Raw genomic sequence first — 12,959 nt, 5'->3', positions numbered from 1 at the left:
TTAAATTTTCTCTCCTAATTATTATATTTTCAATTGTCTTAACGTTATTGAGCTATGTAGGGCTTTATATGAGTCGTGGGATGAATTTGATCATTCTACCAATGCTTTGGGATTCATGTGTCCGGAGATGATCTCGGAAACCATGTTGTATAGTGATATAAATCGTGTTCTATTATACATGTCGCAATCCATGGCAACACTCAGTTCTAAGTCATTCATCTTATGTCCATACTTCTAAAAGTAAGAACATTTTAAATTTATTTTTCATATTATATTGTTGATTGTTGTTAATATTTTTTTTCTAACGACATAATTTTATTGTTTGTACGTAGGAGGCATTGGATTCTTTTAGTTATTTGCTTGGCTAAATCTCAGGTCTACATATTTGATTCTATGCAGAAGAAGAGAAATTTGATGATTAAGAACCAATTGAACCTGTAAGTAAAGTATTTTATGAATTCTTTGCATTTACATGATACAAAAATATAATAAAGTATATAGCTATAAGTCCCCTTTTGTCAAACGTGTAGGGCTTTTCGGACTTACAAGGCACAAAATGAAAAATCTAAAGGAACTAAATTAAATTGGATTGCGGCACAGGTATAATTAGTTTAATACTTACCTAAAGATCAAGTTTTTCAAAATTACTACGTATAATTTCATATAAAATTTACTTGTGTTGTTTTTTTAATCATATAGTGTCCTCAACAACCGGGATCACTAGAGTGTGGCTACTACGTCATGTGTTTTATGTACGATATATTTACAAAGCATCGTGATAGTCAAGATCTTACTACGGTATGTGATATACTTTAATAAATTGAAGTAGCTCTAGGAATAACTATTGATTGTTGACCTAATTATTTATATACTTGCATGTGTATTTTTAGGATTATTCAAGAACAAAGCCTTTTTCATTCGAGGAGATTAATGAGGTTAAAGAATTTTGGGCTGATTACTTTTTGACCAATTCCGATGTAAATCTAGCTAGCTAGTTTGTTGTAATATTGGTTTGTTAGGTTCGTTATCAACATGTTGGTTGAACGATATGATATGATGGATTGCCTTTTAATGGGGTTGTAAAACTATATTTGACAGGTGCATGTATTATAATTCCCGATTATTGGGAAGTGTTATATTACAAAGGAGATTCTGTCAAAATTTTCAACTATATTCCACTATTTTTTTTATGCATGTATATATAATACTGTGATCCAGATACATGAAATATGAAGTTGCTCAATAAAAAAAATGAAAAAAAAAGAAGAAATAAAGTCATTTGCGTCGCAGTTTAGTAAAACTGCGACACAAATGACCTTATTATTTGAGTCATTTGCGTCGCAGTTTTACAAAACAGCGACACAAATGACTTTTTTTTTGACATCCTGGATAGTCATTTGCGTCGCAGTTTAGTAAAACAGCGACACAAATGACTTTTTCTGGATGTCAAAAAAAAAGTCATTTGCGTCGCTGTTTAGTAAAACTGCGACGCAAATGACTCAAATTTGCGTCGCACAAAAGTGCGACGCAAATGACTTTTTCATTTGCGTCGCGGCCAGTTGCGTCGCACCAATGTGCGACGCAAATGGGCTTAAATGACCGACGCAAATGACTGTTTTTCCACTAGTGAAACAGGCAAGGAGAGAGTCTTGGTCCTCTGATGAACTTTAATAAGAGAGAATACAAAAAAATGAGACTTGAGAAGATTGAAAGAGATGCAAAGAAATGTCAGCATTGTGGAATGAAGGGACATTTAAGGGAAGAATGTTTTAAGCTAGTTGGATATCCTGACTGGTTTAAGAACAATCCAAAGGGAAAAGGAAACACAAGACAAGCTGCAAATGCAACTAGAAGTGAAGAAGAATATTCTGGAGACAATCCCCTGGAGTTCGGAAATGCAGGAGGTAATGCAATGAAACATGATGACAAGTTCATTTCTTCTGTTGTACAGGAAGTGATGAAAGCAATTGGTGAGAAGCAGAATGCAACAGCTAGCAGTCATAGCAACTTTGCAGGTAAAGAAATTCTTTCTAATGTAGTGAATCATTATGATGACTCTTACTGTAATACATGGCTCATAGATTCAGGAGCTAGTGATCACATGACAGGAAACAAAAGTGTTCTTACTAACATGAGAACATTAGACAAGCAGATAAGGGTAGGATTACCTGATGGAAATGTCAAAACAGTTAAAGAAATAGGAGATGTGAAATTGAATGATAATGTGACTCTTTTTGATGTGTTATATGTAAGTGATTTCAAAAACAACTTGCTGTCAGTGAGCAAATTGGTTCACAAAGATGACCTGAAGCTTTTATTTGATAAACATGGGTGTTCTCTTCAGGGCCTTTCCACTGAAGATAATGTAGTGTTTGGAGAGAATGAAAGTGATCTGTACAAGCTGATCAACTTTGAAAGTAAGCTGACAAGAAGGAGAAAAGGAAGGGAGGAGGTTTGCTTGGTGAAGGAAGAAGGAAAAGAATCAAAGAGCTGTAATAAAGTAGAGAAACTAGATTTAATTCATGCTAGACTAGGGCATGTTTCTATTTCTAAGATGGAACATTTGGATTTTTGCAAATGTAAAGACTTAAAGAGCTATTTCTGTGACACTTGTTCTGTTGCTAAACATCACAAGTTACCTTTCTCTCCAAGTAAATCTATTGCTGGAAATATTTTTGAATTGATTCATGTTGATTTATGGGGTCCTTACAAGACTAAGAGTATTACAGGTGCAAGTTATTTCCTAACTATAGTTGATGACTATAGTAGAGTGACTTGGACACATTTGTTGTCAAACAAGGAACAGGTTAAGGGAATCCTGGTTGGTTTCCTTGCTCATATAGAAAATCATTTTAACACCACTGTTAAAACCCTGAGAAGTGACAATGGAACAGAAATTTTTCAGAATGAATGTGCACAAATCTTTGCTCAAAAGGGCATTACACACCAAAGAAGTGTGCCAGGTGTACCTCAACAGAATGCAAGAGTGGAGAGGAAGCACAGGTTTCTGCTTGAGACAGCAAGAGCCCTGAAGATCCATGCAGGACTGCCTGCATATTTATGGGGTGAGTGTATTTTGGCTGCAACTCACTTAATCAATTTATTGCCTAGTGCAGTGATTGGTTGGGAAACTCCATATAAGAGAATGATGAAGAAAGAACCTGACTATGATCATTTGAGGGTCATAGGAAGCCTGTGCTATGCAAGTCCACACAAGAAGCCTACTGATAAATTTGCAGCAAGAGGAATAAGGTGTATCATGATTGGATACCCTTATTGTCAGAAAGGGTATAAGCTTATGGATCTGGAAACTAGAAAATTTTTTGTGAGCAGAGATGTGGTGTTCAAAGAAAGGATATTTCCTTTTCTTCTTAAACAAGGAAACAATGATTTTGCAACTTGTTTGAGAAACAATTTGTCAAGTACAGAAACTGAAAATGATATTGATTTCTCTAATATCTTCACTGAAGAGTTTGAGTATGATATTGATCAAATAGAACCAGAATTGGAGGAGATGCAAGAAGAAATGATTCAAGAAGACACTATGGTGGTAGAACAAGGTCAGACTGACCTTGATGTCACCAATGTGGAAACAAACACTCAAGAAACTGTGAGAAGATCAGAGAGGGACAAAACAATACCAGCAAAGTTCAAAGATTTTGTCTTTGATATCCCAGGAAAAAGAGCTGCAACACATACAGCTAACTTGATCATAGCAAGGCTCATGGATTCAGAATACTATTCAGAGGAATACTTAGCATCTCTGAATAATGTTTTGAGAGAAAGAGAGCCAATTCACTATGGAGAAGCATCTGAAGATCAAGGGTGGATGGAAGCAATGAAGGAAGAGCTGAATGCTCTTGATAAGAATGAAACATGGGAAATGACAGATTTACCAGAAGTAAAGAAGGCAATAGATTCTAAATGGGTATATAGAATCAAGTTTGACAGAGATGAGAACATAGAGAAACTCAAAGCTAGATTAGTGGCAAGAGGTGATAAACAGATCAAAGGTAAAGATTACAAACATACTTTCTCACCAGTAGCTAAGTTTACTACTGTGAGAACTCTGATAGCCTTGGCAACAGCCATGAATTGGAAGTTGGAACAACTTGATATCAACAATTCCTTCTTGCATGGGTTCCTGGATGAAGAAGTGTACATGAAACCACCAAAAGGTTACACTGGAGGAAAGGAGGGGCAAGTATGTAGGCTGAAAAGAAGCTTATATGGTCTGAAGCAAGCTTCTAGGCAATGGAATCTAGAACTGACCAAGTTATTCATTGAGCATGGCTATACACAATCCAAAAGAGATTATTCAATGTTCTCTAAAATTGAAAATGGAAAGCAGACAATTGTGCTAGTTTATGTTGATGATCTTCTTGTCACTGGAGATGACACAAATGAGATTAAAAAGCTCAAAACAGAACTTGACAATGCCTTCACTGTGAAGGATCTTGGAGAGATGAGATATTTTCTTGGGATAGAAGTTTCAAGAAGTCCAAAAGGAACCACGTTAAATCAAAGAAAGTTCATTCTTGACATACTGAAATCAACAGGGACTGAGGACTGTAAACCTGCAAAGTTCCCCTTTCCCAAAGGGATCAAATTATCAGTTGATCAAGGTGAACTACTAGAAGATCCTGAAATATATAGAAGAATCATTGGAAGGTTGTTATACTTGAATCTGACAAGACCTGATATTTCGTATAGTGTGCAGCAGTTGAGTCAGTTTATGTGTGAGCCAAGAAAACCACACTTGCATGCTGCTATCCATGTGGTAAAGTACTTGGCTGGTACAATTGATTGGGGTTTATACTACCCTGCTGATTCTGAAGTAAAGCTAAGCTCATTCTGTGATTCAGATTGGGGAAACTGTGCCTTTAGTTCAAGATCTCTCACTGGATACTGTGTTTTCTTACGAAAATCACTAGTGTCTTGGAAAACAAAGAAGCAAAAGACTGTGTCAAAGTCATCAACAGAAGCAGAATATAGATGTATGTCACAAACAACAAGTGAGATTGTTTGGTTGAATGGGGTACTAGAAGACCTGGGGTTCACTGTACCTAAGCCTATTGATTTGTTCTGTGACAACAAGTCAGCAATTCATCTTGCACATAACCCTGTTTTCCATGAAAGAACAAAACACTTGAATGTGGATTGTCATTATGTGAGAGATCACATCCTGGATGGGCTGCTAAACGTTCTTCATGTTCGATCCTTTCTCCAGTTAGCTGACTTAATGACTAAGTCTCTCAGTGAGCAACAACATAATCATCTCTCTTTCAAGTTGGGCATCACTCCCTCAGCTCCAACTTGATGGGGGTGTATTGAGAATATCATGCTATTTATAGTAAATTCTACACCTAGGATAGTCACATGCATATGTTTTCTGTTTTGTTCTTTTACTCTTCCTTGGTAGTCTGTTTTGTAGTGATCCTAGGTGGATCTTGCCAGCTTTGTTTTGGCCTCTTGTACACATGTAATTTAGGGTTGTGCATAGACCTTTGTATATAAGGGGAAGGCAGGCCTTTTGTGCCGTTTTGAGACCTTACAAAACATAGAAATACAAAACACAAAACACCAGAATTCCTGGTGAAGAAACCACTGCATTATAGCAGCAAAACTCTTTGAATCTTTCTTCAAAGGGTCTCAAGTTCCTTGCGCTTATGAGTAATGTCTGCATCGAGGTCCAAAGACTTCTCTTCCCAAGAGCTTCTTCTGTCCCTAGCCTCATTGATCACCTCCTCCACATTCTGCAGTTCCCTTTTCATCCTCTTAGCATCCGTTAAGTTAAAACTTTGGGAATCGACCCTCTTTTTTAGCTCTTCGTTCTTCGCTCAGTAGAAATATCCTCTTCTAACTTCTTCAACTCAACTTTAAGATCCTTTATTTTACTCTCGCACATCTCCCTCTCAGAAGGTTTGGATTTCAACCCTTCCAGCTCCAGCTCTGACTTCTGCACTTCCTCATCCAATGACATCAACTGACCTGCCAAGAGCTCCTTCACGCTCTCCAACTTCTTTGTAAATTCTTCATCCAATAACTTAATAGTCTCATCATCATCATAAATCATATGAGCCAAGTAACTTTTCACAGAATAAGCCATAAAACCAGTTGTTTGGGCTCCCAATTGATATTCAATTGGGCCACTAAGTCCAAAGCCCAATGGCTCTAAACAACAGCATCAAACCTACCACTATGGCTATTCAGCCATCCATTAAGGCCCAAGGCCCAATAGCAATAAATGACCTATGGGAATTTATTGTGCAAACACTATAAATAGGCCACCAAGGCTCACACCTCAAGGTACGTCCAATTTATCGCCTTAAGACTACTCTTCTAGAGAACTTCTCTCTAGAATCCGAGCATCATTCTTACTTAGGCATCGGAGGGACTTTCCTCGGAAACACCCCCGAGGCTAGTGACTTTGCTCTTATGCAGGTGAATTCGGACTCGACTCATTCAAGCAAGCAAGATCTTCAACACATACGAAAGGGCCTTCATTCGAAGCCCATTGTTTCCATCTTTACAACACCGGAACAATTTGGCGCCGTCTGTGGGGAAGAACACTTCAAAGCCTTTGAAAGACATTAACCACCTCTTTCTGCAAAATGGTTAATGATGTTATCAACAACAATGATGACGATATGATAGTGCGGTCAGATTCGGAATCTGACGAAGAGGAGCACCCTCAATCGGTGGCGAGGTCACAGCCAAGCAGAGCTACGACCGCCACAAACGCAGGACCTCCGATTCCAACTAGGGAAGAGCTCACTGCGGCCATGACCATCATGCAAAACTTCCTCTTCAATGAGAAGCAGAAAGGATTGGCAAAAGACCGCAGAGAAGAGAGGAGGACCAGGCGAAGACTGAACGAGCCGCCCAGTGTAGAGGTGTCCAGACCCGAACGAGAGCTCCTTCCCTTGACAGGAACACACCTGACGTCGAGATGGATGGAAAGCACGTGGGACACCCAAAAAAGGGCACAACAACAACCAGATTTGTTTGCAAGACCATCGCCTACTCCAACAGCTCTCCAAAGCGAATCGACTACTCATAACACTCGGATCCGAAGCTCGGTGCTCAGCAGGTTGAGGCCCTCGGTCCACTCAAGGTTAAGACCCTCGATCCATACGAGACTCGGGGTAGGCGAATCAAGCAGATCTGGCGAACGACCCGAGGTCAGTACCCGAGAAAGAAGAAGAGACAGGAGGCATGATCGAACCCCTAGCCCCCATCGTACGCCCGAACGTTCTAATCACATAACCTCGGCGAACGAAGGCATCAGGGCTAGACTCGGGAAAAGAATCATGACTCCCACGTCATCCCCTTTCTCGGACGAGCTGATCATGGAAGAAATACCGAAGGTAAGGCTGCCAGCACACCTGACATATAGCGGAATCACAGATCCGAGGGATCATGTCATCTCCTACGAACAACAAATGTTCTTGAGCCCCTACTCCGAAGCATGTTGGTGTAAATATTTCCCAACCACGCTAACCGGAGTGGCGGGAGAGTGGTTTAGATCGCTGCCGAAGGGATCGATCAAAAGCTGGAAGAAGCCGAAAAAGAGATTCTGCACACAGTTCGTGAGCAACAATCGCCCCGAGCGAACCACAGCAGAACTGACCTCAATCCAACAAGAAAGAGACGAAAGTCTAAGAGAGTTCATGGCCAGATTCATGAAGGAATCAACAAACATACCAAACTTGCAGCCAGACGTGGCCATCTTCGCCTTGAAGCACGCGCTCCAGGAAGGGAAATTCCGTGACAAGCTCTCGATGAAAAACCCCTCCAAAATAGCCGACGTGCTCCAACTGGCTGATGCATTCATCAGAACCGAAGAGTTCAACAAAGCTGCTGCAAGGTTGAAAGGATCGTCGGATCCGAGAGACACAAAAAATTGAAGGAAATAATGCCCTTGGTCCAAGTATGCATTCAATGATAAGTCTAATAAATGTGGTTCAGTATTAATTAACAAGTTAATAATTCAGTGAGATCAAGTGAGCTGAATGCCTAGCTAGAGACCGCTTCAGTTCAAGTGGAATTAATGATATTAATCCACAGCTTACTCTTGACTGAACCCGTAGGGTCACACAAATAGTACGTAAACGGATCAAGTATTTAATGGCATTAAATACTCCATCTATGGATATTCGGAATCGACGGATCTTGGTTTCAGTGGGAGCTCAGATCGTCACAAGCAAGAAATGAATACTCCGGAAACGATGATATTGCCGGAAACGGAAATATGGATCGTATCGGAAATATAAATATTATCCAAGTCGTAGATGTTGCCGGAAACGGAAACATGGTACGTATCGGGAAATATTATTGGAAATAGAAATATTGCCGGAATTGGAAATATTGCCGGAAACGGAAATATTGTCTGAATCGGAAATATTATCGGAATCGGAAAATAATTCCGGAAACGGAAATATTAAATATTTGTTCGAAACGGAAATTAATTCCGGAATCGGAAATGTTAAATATTGTTCGTATCGGAAATGAATTCCGGAATCGGAAAATTAATCGGAAGCGCGTCGTACGAATTAGCATCGGACGAGCTTGCTAGACGAAGGTCCAGCACGAAGCCAGGCCCACGTCCAGCAAGGGAAACGCGCGCCACAACACGCCAGCCCAAGGCTGCGCCAGGCCCACCGCAAGGCAGGCCCAGCGCGCGCCCAGGGCTGCGGCAGTCGTGGGCTGCGATGCTCGGGCTGTGCGCGCGCGCGCATGGCGCCCCTCGTGGGCTGCTGTGCGTGCGTGGGTGTTTGTGTTCACATACGAAACCTAAAACGTACAGGATTCGTTTAATGATTAAATTCCTAATTCTATTTGATAAATTAATTAAATAAGAGTTTCATTAGGATTCTAATTTAATTAATTCGTATCCTAATAGGATTCCAATTCTCTTTCCATACCCCTATAAATATGTGGCCTGGGTTCACAATTTATAATAAGTTTTTCAAGTATTTAAAGTGAGTTTTTGAGAGAAAAATTCAGTCACATTCCTTGCTCAAAAGTGCCGAAATTTTTAGTACCTTAAGGGCGATTCTAGTTGGTCAATCTTAAGGCGGATCCGGACGTGCTGTGGACTATCTACGGAGGGACGACACTTGGAGTCCTAAAGACTTGTTCTTGTTCGGTTCGGGCGCAGTTAGGGAAGGCACGCAACAAAGAGTATGCATCTAAACTATGCTATATGATTATGTGTAAATAATATGTATTCCTGGCTAAATGGTTTTTCCGCATGATTTATGAATTGTCATATGTATCATAACCTAACAGTGGTATCATGAGCCTCTTATTATTTTCATAATCTAATTGCATGAACATGGTTAAATATTACAAATTTGCAAGAATTAAAAGGGGTGATTAATTTTCGTAATTGTTAATTAATTGCAAATTGCGTTTATTTAATTATACGTACGCAGTTTTTCGGCAGTTTCTTCGTTACTCATCCAAATCGAGTGATTTTTGTGTCAATTCCGCATGTAAAAGGCATTCTATAATTTTAACAAAGAGATTATTTTTCTGCCGAACCCAGAATTCTCAAATTCGAAGCCTAACTATGACTTTTCGAAGGTTTTAGTTTTTCGAATGCAAAATTTCGTAAATTTAAGATGTTAAATTAAATATTTGCGATTCTTGTTGATAAATCTTGAATTTTTGATTGACCTACTGTATATGTTTAACAAGTTTGAATGCCTAGCCTTGTTAATTATGCAATCTAATTTGTAATTATGATTAATTTGTTGAAAATTAGAATAATTTAGAATTAATTTGATTTTCATAATTAATTGTAATTTAATTAGATACCTATGATTAAAAACCACCATAAAAATTGTAAATTTATGATAAATTTTAAATTTTTATGATCTAGGCTTGAATCCATGATAATCGGAAATCAATTGAATAATAAATTTTCGATTTTTCGCCCTAAAATTATGAAATTAATATTAATTTACGGTTTTTTCATGAAATGCCCCTGAGGTTTCACGAAATTCACCAAATACCCCTGCGCGTTTCAAAATACATAGTATACCCCTATTTTTTTCATACTGTTCACCAAATACCCCTATTATGACTTTCCGTTAGTCCTCCGTTAAGTCATGTTTATAATTCACCAAATGCACATATTTATAAACTTTTTGCATAATATACACTTATTTGTAAACTTGCTTGAACCAAATACCCAATCTGCTTTTAAACTGCAAAATTTGAATCTAACGGCTAGTTTACATATCTAATTTTCTTCGCAATGAAGTAGAGCAGTTTGTAAAAAAATTCCAGCAATAAACATAGATTATATTCCATCAATAAACAGGGATATTACAAAGTTAAGCCTCCTGTAAATTAAGAAATTGAGTATTGTATTTTTCCAAGATCACTTTAGATACATGACATTGCTTAAAAAGCTTTACAAAAATCTTCTTTAGGTTCGTTAACAAGATAAGTAAGACTAATGTTGGTGATAATCCAAGAACTTCTAGGCCTGCTGTCATGAAGACTGCAGCTTCCTCGACTGCCAAATTGTCTCTAAGGACTTCGAAAGTGGAGGTGAATAATCTTAAGGATCAAAAGCTGAGAAGCCAAGCTTTTTTCAAGAATCAGATAATAGCTAAAAGCTAAACTAGTGTTTCCTAACGATGACAAGGGTGAGGAAAAAACATTGCATAGAAGGAGGACTACTTATCAACTACCCCAAATGAAGGCCTCTTGGATCAATCGCTTTGGTCGCCAGAGTCACTCAATTTATCCTCCCAAACAAATTTTCTCTCTTTAACTTCTCATGGGTGAGATTCGGAGTACACGGACAGTGTGGCTGAGGTCTCGGTGTCCAACTACAGTAGTTCTGGTGATTCAAAAGCAGCCGATAGCTTAAACAAGGGAAAAGAATTGACCCACGCCTCTTTGGCAAACCACCACCACCTCGCAAACCTGGCCATCGACTTAACCTCGGCCCTCCCAGAATTTCCCAAAGCTGAAATAACCGAAATCAGCATGGCAGTTTTAGGACTCAACCCATTCCCTGAACCACACCTAAAACCCACAATGCCCTATCAACATCCCCTGATTTCAAAAACCCTATAACTAAATCATTCAAAAGCTGAAAAGATCTCAGCCAAGTTACAAATACCACCAAAGAAATCACCTCACTGCCATCTTCAGTGGGACTCGTTGGACCAGAGTTCATCTCCTTCTCTTCCCTCGAATTCTGTACAACATATGAGACAATTGTGCCAGAATTCATCCACAATTTAAAAGGAAGAGATGAAACTGAAGAAGAACTGGTGAACGAGCCGCCTCACAATACCCTCATTCGTCCACAATTTGGGCACCGATAATGCCATATCATCCCCCAATAATCCCTCATCTTCGCGGAAATACTCATCGGACGATTGATCAGAAGCCGTCAAATTAGCAGCAGCCGAAACAGGCGGAGATAATAAGAGGCTGAATGAGAGTGTAGCAGCAGCTATGGTAACACCAATTGAAGATTTTTGAGGCGATTCTTGATGACTGGAATTGAAATTAGGGTTGTAATTGTTGGTGTAGTTGTTGGATACTCCGTCATTTTTTGTTGTTGCCTTGTTGGTGATGATAATGGTGGTGTTGCAGGGGTAGGGTGAAATGAGAGAACAAAGGCTCATCTTTGGAAAGTTAGGAAGAAGCGACGGTAGCAGGGGAAGGTGGTGACGACGGTGAGGAGTGGTTTTGGTTCAGTGGGAGGAGAGAGAGAGAGTGTTTTGGTGGGTTGGGTGGGATGAGAGAGAAAGTTTGGGTGGGTAGAGCTGTTGAGTGGGGATTTAAGTAAAGAATTGTACCAAACAACACATAAGGGTAAAATGGTAAATTGCAACTAACGGAGGACTAACGTCCGTTAAGTCTAGGGGTATATTATGAACAATATGAGAAAATAGGGGTATACTATGTATTTTGAAACGCGCAGGGGTATTTGGTGAATTTCGTGAAACCTCAGGGGCATTTCATGAAAAAACCGATTAATTTATTAATTTGTCATTAATTTTAAATATAAATTTTTAAATTTTATGCGATTCGTTCATATAACTTGCACGCACAAAGCAATGGACGCTACGTGTTACCCTTAAGGGGTGTTGTATAGTGCGGGCATGCGACGACGAGCAAGGGAGCTCGTCGCCGATGCGGCACGAATGCAATGAGCAAGGGCATGGTGCACGAGCACAAGGCAGCAGCCCTGCCTTGTGTCGTGGGCTACGAGCAATGGACGAATGGGCATGGGCGATGGCAAGGCACGGCAGTCGCGTGTGGGCAGCAAGCGAGCTGCGCCACAACGCGCACTGCCTCGCGCAAGCGCGCGCAGCCTCGCGCGCCACGAGTGCTGCGCCCAGCGTCGATGCCTCGCGCAGCGAGCGCTGGCTCGCACAAGCGAGCGCTGGCGAGCGCGCGCAACGAGCGCTGGCTCGCATCCAGCGAGCGCTGGCGAGCGCGGACAGCATGCGCTGGCGAGCGTGCGGAGTGAGCGCTGGCCCGCGTGCAGCGAGCGCTGGCGAGCGAACGCAGCGAGCGATGGCTCGCGTGCATCGAGCGCTGGCGCGCGCGCAGCGAGCACCAGCTCGCGCGATGGCTTGCGAAGGGAAGAAGCAGCAGCTATGCGACGCAGCGCATGGGCTGCGCGCACATGGCCAGCAATGGCTATGTGCGTGTGGCCCATGGGCGTGCGATGCGTAGGGTGTTTGCGTTGCGATTAGATCGTTTTGAATGTTTAATTTGAAATTTTCAGTTTACGTAATTTTAATTAATTTTAAAATTAATAATTTAAATTATTTTCTTGGATTTTAATTTTGAATATTGTAATTATAATAAATTTTATTTATTCTAATTATTTTACTAAAATTAAAATCATGAATTAATTTAAATACGACTGAAATTAAATTAAACTTTTTGGATTCAATTATAAATTTATATGA

The 12,959-nt window shown here is 40.1% G+C and overlaps 1 long non-coding RNA gene across 1 annotated transcript; it reads left to right on the top strand.

Moving 5' to 3' along the window:
- The first annotated feature begins 745 nt into the window (after window positions 1-745).
- LOC110779838 (uncharacterized) lies at window positions 746-1,171 on the top strand. Its single transcript, XR_002531248.2, has 2 exons — window positions 746-798; window positions 891-1,171. It is a non-coding gene; the product is annotated as an uncharacterized lncRNA (long non-coding RNA).
- The last annotated feature ends 11,788 nt before the right edge of the window (window positions 1,172-12,959 follow it).

This window comes from Spinacia oleracea, chromosome 4 (genome assembly GCF_020520425.1).
Source record: "Spinacia oleracea cultivar Varoflay chromosome 4, BTI_SOV_V1, whole genome shotgun sequence".
Taxonomy (NCBI): domain Eukaryota; kingdom Viridiplantae; phylum Streptophyta; class Magnoliopsida; order Caryophyllales; family Amaranthaceae; genus Spinacia; species Spinacia oleracea.
The sequence above is the reverse complement of the archived record's forward strand: the minus strand, read 5'-3'. Positions and strand labels throughout refer to the sequence as shown.